The following is a 12,779-nucleotide window of genomic DNA, read 5'->3' as shown; positions in this document are numbered from 1 at the left end:
TAACCATATGGGTTCTATATAGATTCCCCTAAGCCATGTGTCCTTGCCGATTACTGCATTACAACATAGGTATCTACACTAATTGTGAGTGCATTAACATACTTGCAGTTCACAAGTATCTGCACTTGCTATGGACACATGTATGGTACATGCCAGTTCACAAGTATTTGTACTTGCTACGGAAAAACATACTGTACTATCCTGTGTCAGGTATTTTCACCCGCACAAATATGCATAACATGAACTGAAATATTGCTTCATCGGTGTTAGTGTCTAATGTGCTACAGTGACTAGTTACTTAGGCCCCATTCGCATCCTATTGACTGTACTTTGCCAACCCAAATGATTTAACACTAATTTAGATGCACCAGTGTGAACAAAGGAGTTCATTTAGGATATTACCCTATCTTAGCACTTAAGGTCGTGATAGACAAGACCTGACTAGACATGACTATTCTTGAAATACATAAGCTATACTCAAGATAGAACGTGACATGAATATGAAAGGACAGAAGCACTGATGTAGTGTAACATGACATGAACATAAGTCAAAAGACTTGACATACTTGAGACAAAAATATGCATAGCATGACATAATATGTAACAAACAATATTTTATATTATGGCACAACTTGTAACAAATAATATTTCATAACATGGCATACATGTAACAATGAATATTTCATGACATGGCATACGTGCAAGAATTTCGTGATAGAATAAATCATGTGTAACAATTAAGTATTTCGTGATAGAATAAATCATGTGTAATAGATAAACATGTAGCGACGTGGCGTGGCATGGCATGGCATATATGATAATATAGATATATAAACTATAGTTTCTTTACTTATCACACATACTCAGTAAAGTGATAGTAAGTTAAAATCAAATTTACCTCAATCTTCGCATTCTATGAGAATTCAAGCGCGAATAAGATGAACTGTAAGTAGTGATTCTCTAAGTTAGAAACTTAGTCACTAACAATTAGAAAGATTAAAAATACAAACTTAGAGAAAAATTATTATTTTACCCTCTACATTGTCAAAAATGACCATTATACCCCTAACTTAAAGATTTTGCAACATAACACCAAAAATAATCAAAGTTTATATTCCTCATGTAATTTTTTTTCTAAACTCAAATATTAACTTAGAAAAATTTAAAATAATATACAATTATGAAAAACCTCATAGGGTCGAAACATCATAGGCTAAATTCTTTATTTTTGTTGCAATTCTTCCAATTTCAAATACTTGTTCCATGCCTTAAAGGGATTAGATCTTCAAACCAAAACATCATATGATTTAAAAATGTGTACCAAAATTTATCCAAGCTTTAAACTCAAAATCACATGGCTAAACATCAACCAGAACATGGATCTAGCCAAAAACATCAATTATTTGGCCTAATCGAATATCCTTTTGCATGCAAATTCATATTTTTGAAGCTAACACCAAAAATATTCAAAATAATATCCTAATATGTATATAAGAGGCTTAGGATTCTCAAGTAAAAATATCAAAGCCATTGGAATAAGATTAAATCACAAAAGATCTAAACTTTCTTACAACAGAAACTGTTTTTCCTTGTCCAGTTTCTAAGTTTCTAGCTCTAAGAAAATATTTTATCAAAAACTTTAATCATGAAACAAATCCTCAACCAATAATCATATACACATGTTAATAACACTTCATAAAAATTTTGGACCAATGTCTATCCATTAGCTTGGTCAAAAAGTTTCAAAATACAACACACTCTCAAGTTATCACCCATAAGGACCGATCAAATGACCGATCAAACATAAGATATCTACATAAACTAGACTAAAAAATGAACATCTTTCATGAAGGAAACTTTGTGAGAAAACGCTTACAGAAACTTCGAAACGGGTGTGCAAAGTGACTTAGAAAAGCTTTCCGAGAGAGTCTGTTGTTTTGTCTCCAAGAAAAGTGGGAAAAATGGATGAAATGAGTGTGAAATGGGCTAGATGATTTCTTACATAAGTGAGGGATGATGATAGGGGAGAGTGAGCTAGAGTGAGCTTGAGTGTTGGTCTTGACAACCCAAATTAGTGGATAAAACTCAGCCCAAGATATTTCTCTCCTAGGTGCCTTGTGAGAAGAGAAGAGTGAGGTGGCTTCTAGCCATCACTTCAAGTATAATCTAGGGATTTCTTGGGCAAAGCTGGTTAGCCTTGTTGGGGTGAAATACTTAGCCAAGAAGTAATGCCATGGTGGCCAAATTCGTGGGCCTTAGCTGATAGGCTTCAATTTGGGGTATAAAGAGGGTTTGGGAAGCTATCATGCCCAACTCTAATTTCTCTTGGCCCAATCAATTATCCAAAGTTTAAAAGGTTGGATAATAATTTCATAACATAAATTTGAAGAATTAATAGCATGTCAAAGTAATTTAATCAAGTGATTAAACACAATACTAGAAACCAATTTAGTTAGGGTTTAGAGGTCAACTTTAGGGTCTAGAGAAAACCGTTTAGGGTTTTAGTTTCAACCATGCTTTTAGAATTTTAGTTGGATTCCAACTAGTTAGGGTTTTACTATGGTTTAAACCCTCTTTAGGTTGGCACAATCTGGTTGGTTGGATAGAATAGGGTTTTGCTTAAGTAGCATGATTTCATACCTTGATTCCTTATAAATACATCTAACGGTTCCTCACAGTGCCAAGTGTCTAATACTATTCACCAAGTGTAGCTAAGATCTTGTCGAGTATACAGATAAAACTACTCTAGCCTAATTTCGACATTCTATATTGCGATTTTGAAAACACTGCACTTGTGCTTATTGAGGTTACTATTTACTTCAAAAAAATGAACAATAAACTTGCAATAAAAAATCTAAAATATTCACACAAATCTAACAGCAAATAAAATCTATAGAAATTTTATCATTTAATTTGTAAAGGGCAGTTACACTTTTCACATAGTGAATAGTAACTTCAGTAGTAGTACCAAGTGCAAAGTTTTCAAACTCACAATGTTCCAAATTAGATTTGAGAAGTTTTGTTTGGAAATTTAGCAAGATCTTAGCCATATCTTATGAATAGTATTGGACACTTGGCAAAACGAGAAACCATGATATGGAGATGTGAAATAATATCACCTAAGCAAAACTATATTTCATCCAACCATTCAAATTGTGCCAGACCAAAGAGGGTTTCAACCCTAGTGAAACCCTGAATACTTGAAACTCAATAGAAATCCCAAAAACTTGGTGGAAACTAAAACCCTAAACGGTTTCTCAAAACCCTAAAGTTGGCTTTTAAACCCTATTTGATCTAATTTCTAGTATTATGTTTAATCACTTAACTAAATCACTTCCATATGCTATTAATTCTTCAAATTCATATTATGACATCATTATCCAATTCTTTAAACCATGAAAACTTGATTGGAAAAAAAAATAGAATTGGGCTTGATAGAATATCAAACCCTAACCAAACCCTCTTTAAACCCCAATTGAACCACTTGTTTAAGGCCCACGGATTTTGGTTACCTTGGAAAATTTTCTTGAGGAAGTTTTCACCCACTTAAGGCTGACCATGCACAGCTCATGATAGCCTTGAAGTCATGCATGATGTGAGAGGAAAAGGCCACCTCACCACCACCCTTCTCATCAAAGTTTCCTTGTTGGAAAACCACTCACTATTAGTACTTTTTTGTTACCTAATCATCATCCATCAAGATGTCACTCCCAAAGTTTTTATATTTGTTCCATGTTGATCGGAATTTTTTGTACCGCACAGGATATAGTTTTATTTTGTACTAACTTAAATTCCGACCGTTCCAGCCAGTTTCTGTCCATTTCAGCTTGATTTCTGTATTTCGATCGGACTGGTCATTTTCGGACCGAAATGAAATTTAATGGCATTTTTAAAAATAAATTAAAAAGTGAGGACTGAAAGGTAATTTTGCAAAAAATGAATAGGAATATTGAAGATGACGTTTAGAGAAGATGAAAAGAATACTTGTATAATTCATACACCGGAGTACAGGATCTCCCAGACTTGACTTCCGCATTGTAAAAATCTAGGATTTGATCCTTGAAGAATCTTATACTGTGGAAAAGTAAAAAGGTAGAAAATAAAATAAAATTTATTACTATCTGTTTACTTGAAGAGCATGATCTAGTACTGAAAACAAAAATAAAAAAGAGTATAACCCAGGAGGGGAAAGCTTTTGCAATAAAATATTGATGCTTATCATTGATGTTTTACCCATTGTTATGTTTTTTCATTACTTATTATCATATTGATGTTATTTTAAAATATAGTTTATATATATATAATTTAGTTATATAATTTCTATTCCAAAACGGTCACCGGAACAAAATTCAAAACTTTGGTTATTCCAATCCATACTTCACTTTTCATAAATGTATTAGGTGTGCAAGTTATCCTTTCACTCATTTCTCCCATTTTCATTTATGTTCTTGGAGAGAAAGCTTAGCCCCATTTGGAACTTAGACTGAGTTGAGCCTAATTTTAAGTTGAGTTTAACCTAAACACTCAACTCTAAAGTCACTAAATTTATCTTAACTCAAAACCTCTTTTACGTGGGACCCACAACCTTTTTCAACTTAACATCTCTTTACATGCGGGACCCACAACATTTTTCAACTTCCCATAAATACATCTTAACTTATCTTGACATCCAAACACATCTTAGGTGGACCCACAAAACTCACTCCACCATCTCAACTCATTACTATTCACAAAGAACTCAACTCATCTCAATTCAGCTCAACATCCAAATGGGGCCTTAGAAACTCTCTCAGACAATTAACTAAGACTTTTTGAATGCCTTTCCTGAAACCCTTGTAAGTATTTTCTCACAATGATTCCTTCATAAAATTTGTTTGCATTTGAGTTTATTTCTTTTGGTACATCTTTTGCTTGATTTCATGGTCACTGGTTTGGTTAAAAGTTATTTTGACCATGGAAAGGTCAATTTGAGTGATAAACTGGATAGTATGTTGTATTTTGGGGTTTTTGAAAAAGCTAATGGATGGATCATGGTCTGAACTTTTAATGGAGGGTTTTTAACATGTTTATTAGAATGGTTGTTGAAGATTTTTTTCATGATTAAAGCTTTTGATAAAATATTTTCGCAATTCTAGAAACTGCAAGGAGAAAAACAATTTCTGCTATAAGAAAGTTTGGATATTTAGTAGTCTATTCTTACCCAATGGCTTTGATGAACTTATTTGATGATGCTACACCTTTTATCTATATGTTTGAATGTTATTTTGAGGATTTATGGTGTTAGTTTCAAAGATATGAATTTTTATGTAAGAGAATACTCAGTTAAGTCAAAAGTTTGATGTTTTCGGCTAGATCCATGTTTTGGTTTATTTTTAGCCATGTGATTTTAAGTTTAATGCTTGGATCTTCTTTAGGACACATTTTTAAATCATTTGATGTTTTGGATTGAAGATCTCATCATGGTATGCCTTGGAACAAGTGTTTGATTAAAGCAAAGTTTAGAAGCAATTATGTTTTTGACAGATGTTGGAGCCAAGTACTTCAAGTAAGATTTTGTGATTTTTGATGACTCTGATGTGTTGATTCAAAGCATGTTTCTTCTAGGAATTTGTTATGAAGTTGTTAGAAGAAAGTTTTGGATTTTTGGAAGTTCTTGGAGATTTTTTGAAAAAGGTCATAACCTTGAGATTCAAGGGTTTGTGTTTTAGTTAAAAGTTTGGATCCTTTGCTTAAATGGTCTTGTGTTTATGAGAAGTAGATTTTGTTAGATGTTTAAGCATGTTTCTATTCTAAGAATATGGGGATATTTGTTGCAATATTATGGTTTGATCATGACTTTTGGACTTGGATGAAATTGCAACAAAATCAAGAGATATGGCCTTTGGAAGTTTCGGCCCTATAGTGTTTTTCATAGTTGTGATTGATTTTAAATTTTTCTCTGTTGATTTTGAGTCTAGGAAAGAAATTTACATGATGAATGTAAATTTTAGTAATTTTTTGAGTTAGGACGTGAAATTCTTGATTAGGGAAAAATGGTCATTTTTCCACATGTAGAGTGTAAAATGGTAATTCTACTCTTAGTTAGAATTTTTCATGTTTTCAAGTCATTAGTGATAAAGCTTCTAACATTTAGAGTTTCTACTTATAGTTTCTTGTGTTTCGTGCTTTGCGTCGTAATACGTGGTGATCACTATAAGTTAGCTCAACTTACTATCCTATTACTATTTATGTATGCTGGTTAAGGTAACTACAATTCTTGTATGTATGTTATTATATATGCCATACTATGCCATGTCACTTCTTGATTATTTGTTACACGTAATACTCTGTCATGAAATACTTATCAATCAAATAATTTATTTTGTCATGTGTTTTTATCTATTACAAGTATGTCATGTTAATTAATGCTATCCATTACACGTATTTCATGTCACATAGTATTTTCTGTTACATGATATGCCATGTTATAAAATATTTTCTATTACATATTATGTCATATTATGAAATATTATCTGTTACATATTTTGTCATATTTTGAAATGTTGTTTGTTATATATTATGTCATGTTATGAAATGTTATCTGTTATATGTTATGTAATGCTACAAAATATTTTATGTCTCATAGTACGTTATGTCTTTCGTTTTACATTCATGTTATGTTATGTTATGTTACATTGAGGCTTCTTCCTTTCATTTCATGTCACATTTTGTCTCATGTACAGTTTGTGTATCTTGGGAACAACCTTTCAAGTTTATTTAGGTCTATCATGACCCTAAGTGCTAAGATGAGGTAATATCCTAATGGAACTCCTTTGTTCATGGTGGAGTGTCTAAACTAATGTGAAATTCCATAGGTTGATAGGTTAAAGATCAACGAGCTGCGAAAGGGTCCTAATTAACTAGTCATCAAAGTTTACCAGACACTAAAGCCAACGGTGCCACCCACATTTCAATTTTATGTTATACGTACTCGTGCGGGTGCTAATACTTGACATGGGATACATATAGTACGTGTGTCCACAGTAAGTGTAGATACCTATGACTTGGCACATACAATACATGTATACACAGCAAGTGCAGATACTTGTGAATTGGCACGTATGTTAATGTACTCACAGTTGATGTAGATAACTATGTTGTGATGCTGTAATCGACAGGGGCACACTGCTCAAGGGGACCCATGTAGCACCCATATGAACACTTTTATATATAATGCTTATTAACAAGACTCCAAGTTCATATATTTCACATAAGGTCATATTTCAAGTTCACATTATGTCCTTAGTTCAAGTTCATGTTATTTTGTTCGAGTTCATGTATTTTTATTTCAGTTATATTTCAAGTTCACATTTAGTACACATTTTATTTTAAGTTCATGTTATTCAGGTCAAGTTCATGTCATGTCAAGTTTCAAATTTAGGTCACATTTGAATTTAAGTTATGTCAATTTATGCCATATTACATGTCAAGTTATTTTATGCTTGGTTATGACTTTGATTATGCATTCATCCGTTTATTGCCATGCATACAACATTAACCTATGTGGAAGTTCTTTGTTGACTTGCTAAGATCTGTACTCAAATCTTACTATGGTAATCTCAACTACCATTCTCCCCGAAATGGTAGCTCATGTGCCAGGATCAGGAGGTGCTTTAGTAGATGATCGACTGGCGATGCTCAATTAAACAACAACAACACGATGCCTAACTCCTTGTTTTGATATTTCAATTTATAGATAGTAATATGGCATCATTGTCTAAGTTGTGTGAACTACTTGATGGTTTAGCTAATAAATACTTTGTAATTATGGAGCTTTGTCTCCCATGCTTTTGAGATTGCAGTCTTTTGAGACCCATGCTGTAATCGTAGATGTTTATCTTGTCTGTTTGTATGGATCATATTTTAAGCATTTGGGATATCTTAAGTTTTGCCTGTAGTATTGCTCAAAGAAAAAAAAGAATCCACTACAAATGTTGCATAATGCTAGATCCATGTTAGGTATAGTGCATCTTTATCTGTCATAAATAGGGGTCGCTAATCTTGTATTACATGTTTCGACAAGTCAAATGTCTGTGTAATCCTAAGTAGAATCTGAGGGCGTCACAGGTGGTATTAACCAATACATCTCTAGGTTAGACCAACATGTCCCTAGTAGTTGTACCAAAAAATAGGATTGGAATTTCAATGTTCTTTTACGGCTTGAATTAGCGATATTTGGGCTTGAACAAACTAAAGTGTCGGAGTAGGAAAGCATGATAGCATTGGCCACAAAATAAAGGCAACATGGTCGAGCTGTCCATATCATGGAATTAGAACAGAAGTCTCTAATGGAGGAAGTTAACAATCTTGGATTATTCAAAAGAGTGGAGGTTTTAGAAATTGAAGACAATGAGAAAAAATTCCGATTGTGTGAACCTTAGAGGATTATTTTGCTAGATCAAGAGATAAGAGTACAACTAGCTTTAAGGAAAGACTTATTGATTTGGTGGTGTCAAGTGTGATTAAGCCGAGCTAAGAGTATGCTTGGATGGATGCGAATAGATCATTGTTTATTGTTAGAGGTGGTTTTGGACCATTTGAGTGTGTTACTCACTTTAGATGAAATTGCATGAACGATTTATTAGATGGGAATACTAGTGTTTTTATATAAGCTTGAATGGTGAAATAACTGAAGTGAATCCTTAGTCTGATACACGGCCCTACTTGTCCCAAGATGGAGCACATGGCTCATAATAGCCCGACAAGAAATCCAATTGAAGGGGATAATCGGGAGGGACAACACCTTTCCATTTTTAGAGGGTATGACATGACAAATACGGTTCGTCAATTGTCAAAAATGATGAAGCTGCAGCAAGAACTAATCCAAAGTCAAGAATTAACTCTGTTGACAAGAGAATTAGGAAACATAGTTGTTTAGATCAAGGAAAGATCCAAAACAAGGTTAGGAAGTCCATTTTCCCCAAAATCTATGATAGAAGGCACTAGAGTTTGAGTCTCTAGTGCAAGGAGACATGACAGAGGAACAATATGCTGTCTAGTTCATGGAACTTGAAGGATTTGCGCCTTCTCTGACTACCACAAAGGATATGCAAGCACTAAAATTTCAATGAGGTTTATAGCCAAGGATCCGCCTCATGGTGACTCGTCTTCAAATCAAAGACTTTTAGGAAATGGTTAATGTAGCAATTATTGTAGAAGCCATATATGGAGGCTTAGCTACTTTTATGAGCTCAAAAAGAAATGAAGATATCCCATGTGCTCTAGTGGAGGCTCAAATAACGAAAGAGAAATAACCAGAACAAACAAAGGAAAAGACATCAAGACTGGAGGGCAAATGCCCTTACGACTACCTCTCTAGAGAGATTGTGGCAGATGGCAAAGAGGTGAATCTAGATACACTAGTAGGACCTATTTTGAGAGTGGCCAACTGGGTCATGATGAGTGCATGAAAGTGCACTCTAAATACCCTATTATTGAATTAAAATGCTAAAATGTGAATAGAGATAATAGGAATTAACGTGTATTCTTGAATTGAGTTTCTATTTATGTTGGGATACTCCTAAGCAGTTTTTTATGTTTAATTTTAGAATTTATAAAAGAGCAAGTCAAAGCCCAGTCAAATTCAAAGGAGGAGCTTTATGGGATTTGAGAGCAATTTGGTTCAAGAAAAAAAAATCACAAAAGGAAACTGCAAGAAGTCCAAATCTGAAATTTGTTAGGAGATAGTTTGGACATACTTTAGTATTTTGACCGTAACTTTTTACTCACATATCAGATTAATGTAACTCTTGATGAATTAGAAAGCTATCTTAAGAGGCTATAAATTTGTCTCTAATAAGGACTTCCACATTCAAACTCCTGAAGCACGTATGTGGCTGCCAAGATGAGTCCTAAATTTAGACAATTTGTTTATGTGGAAATTATGAAGACATTAGATTTTTTTCCTACCCTACGTAAGCATATCATTAGCATGAAATAGAAGGGGAGGAGAGGCACAAGAGGTAGATTTGAAGAGAGGAGAAAATCACTTCTATGGCCGCCGTTCACTTTAGTTTTCTCTGGAGATTTTTGTTGTCCATTATATTTATGGGTAAGTAAATTCTCAAATAGGGCTAAGGATGAACTTGCACATTAGATAGTATTTTTAATTTACGTATTTGATATTCAATTAGTAAAACTTTTTTTTTTTTATCATTCTCAATTTATCGTTAATGTTTTCTTCTCCGTATAATCGTAGAATTTATTCTGTTTATGGATTCAGTCATGCATTTTCTATTGAATGGATTAGTTCCTTTATTATGTTTGGATCAATTATTTATCTATATTGATTTAGTTATTTGCTGCAATATTACTCCTTGAGTATATTGTCGTCGTTGGATTTTATCAATAGGGATAGTAATTTACGTATTCTAAAAGTGGCAAATGATTTTTCAAAGTGTTGCATTTGGTTGATAAATCTATACCTTCCAATTGAGAATTTTAGGAATTGAGTTTCTAATTAAGTTATCCAATGAATTAAGAATAATTAAAGTACTGGAATTGTGCAAGGGATTCCCGACGCTCTACTGTTCGTTAATTTGTTTACTTCTTCCGTTAATAACTTTGCTTCATTTTAATTTATATTTAAAATTAATTTTTATTCTCCATTAATCATTTAATATTTTTCCTTAGTTTCTTTGTCCTGTCTTCTATTCTTTTAATTGGTCTCTCTGTGGAATCAACACCCCAAAGCTGTGCTACAACTGCCACATTATTCTTTGGGCATAATCAAATTTTGACACCATTACCAGGGAAACGATAGAAGAATTGCTAGATAGTTTTCTTTTCCGCAGTTTGTAAAGATGGTAACTTCGTTCCCTCTTTTAGCTTGCTGGATCTTTATTTTATTTTCTTTTTCTTTTGATCATTTTGTTTTTTTTATTAGTGTTGCATTTTGCTCTACCTTGCATGCACAAGTATAGAGACACATTGGGTCGGTTTGCTTGTAGACCTATGTTAGAGTCAAAGTCGGAGTCTAATTTTTCTAATAATTTGTTTGATAATTTTTCTAATTCTAAGAAAATGAGTGAACACGGAAATTAACCCACTAGGACCCTTCAGGATTACCTCCACCCTACAAGCACAACCACACCATCATGCATCATGTTTCTAGCTAATACTCGCCAACTGGATTTTAAAACTGGGATGATACAGTTACTCTCTACTTTCATGGCTTGGAAAATGAAAACCCATATGTGCACATTAGGGAGTTTGAGGAAATAGTTGCAATTTTTCATAATCAAAATGCAACTGATCACATTGTGAGACTTAAATTCTTTCCTTTCTCTTTGAAAGATAGAGCTAAGAGTTGACTATACTCACTGAGACCACGATCTATTGGGTGATGAAATTAGATGACTCAAGTTTTCTTTAATAAGTACTTTCCCCAATATAAGACAAATGCTTTAAAAAGAAAAATCTTCATCTTTGCACAAAAGGACAGTGAGACTTTGTATTAGTCTTGAGAGAGATTTAATGAGTTGTTTAGTATGTGTCCTCACCATGAGTTATTTTTATGAGGGAATTACACCTAGAAAGTGCCAATTTGTGGAGATGATGTATATTGGTGAGTTCTTTCAGAAAGATCCTGAGGCCATAGAATATCTCAATGAGCTTGCTGAAAAAGCTCACACTTGGACTGGACCTGGTGCTACTAAGAGCACAAATAGATCACGACCTGCAGAAAACCTAAATGGTGGTGGAATTTACCATCTCAGGGAAGAGGATAACCTAAAGGCTAAAGTTGAAATGCTTACTAGGTAGTTAGAGATGTTAAAGACTAAGGACTTAAAGGCAACACATGTGGCTAATCATGCAAAGTCTTTTGGACCATGTTTTGTGTGTAGCAGGGTAGATCACCTTGCTCGAGAGTGTCCCACATTTGTTGAGATGAAAGGGATGTATGAGAAACAATGTAATGCTTGAGATATATACAAGAAACCTTTTACACCTTTCCCTGATACCTATAATCCGGAGTGGCGCAATCACCACAATTTTTGCTGGAAGTCCGAAAACCAGTAACCTGCACAACCCCCTAGATCATATCCTGCACCATATCATGCACTTTCATCTTCTAGGAGTCCTTTAGAAGACACTTTGCATGCTTTTATTGAGCACAGGGTAAGAGTAACCAAAAGTTTGAATCTTTGATTACGTAGGTTGTTGAAGAAAACAAAGAGATAAAGAGTTATATGTCCAAATTGATGAGCTCCTTGAGTGTGAATGAGCAAGGAAAGTTCCCTTCTCAAGCTCAGTTCGTACCCCATGGTCAACACATGGCATAAGAGAAATTGAAGGATGTAATGCCATTGTGACATGAAGTGGTAAGTCATTACACATCCCAACAACGAACAAATTAGAGGATGGGGAAGAGGATCAAAGCAATAGTGGTGCCGAGCTACCCAAAGAAACTGAGGTAATAAAGAGCCTAGTTAAGGTACCATTTCCTCAAGCTTTAAAACTGAATAAGTGAACTTTGGATCCTAACAATGAAATCTTGGAGAACCTTCAATAGGTAAAAATTAACCTCCATCTTTTGCATGTTATTAAACAAGTTCCTACTTATGCAAAAGTTATTAAAGATTTGTTTACAGTTAAGAGGAAGCACCATGTGAAGAAGACATCGTTCTTGACAGAGCAAGTTAGTGCTCTAATTGAGCAGTGGATTCCTCCCAAGTACAAGGATCCTAGTTGCCTAACCATTGCATGCAGTATTGGAAATCATAAGTTTGGGCAAGCTT

At 33.9% G+C, this 12,779-nt stretch overlaps 1 non-coding gene across 1 annotated transcript; it reads right to left on the bottom strand.

Annotated features, from left to right (window-relative positions):
• Positions 1–11,440: 11,440 nt before the first annotated feature.
• On the bottom strand, positions 11,441–11,548 carry LOC122293054. Its single transcript, XR_006237111.1, has one exon. It is a non-coding gene; the product is annotated as a small nucleolar RNA R71 (small nucleolar RNA).
• Between the last annotated feature and the right edge of the window lie 1,231 nt (positions 11,549–12,779).

This window comes from Carya illinoinensis, chromosome 13 (assembly GCF_018687715.1).
Source record: "Carya illinoinensis cultivar Pawnee chromosome 13, C.illinoinensisPawnee_v1, whole genome shotgun sequence".
NCBI classification, from domain to species: Eukaryota; Viridiplantae; Streptophyta; class Magnoliopsida; order Fagales; family Juglandaceae; genus Carya; species Carya illinoinensis.
This window is presented reverse-complemented; position numbering and strand designations above follow the sequence as displayed.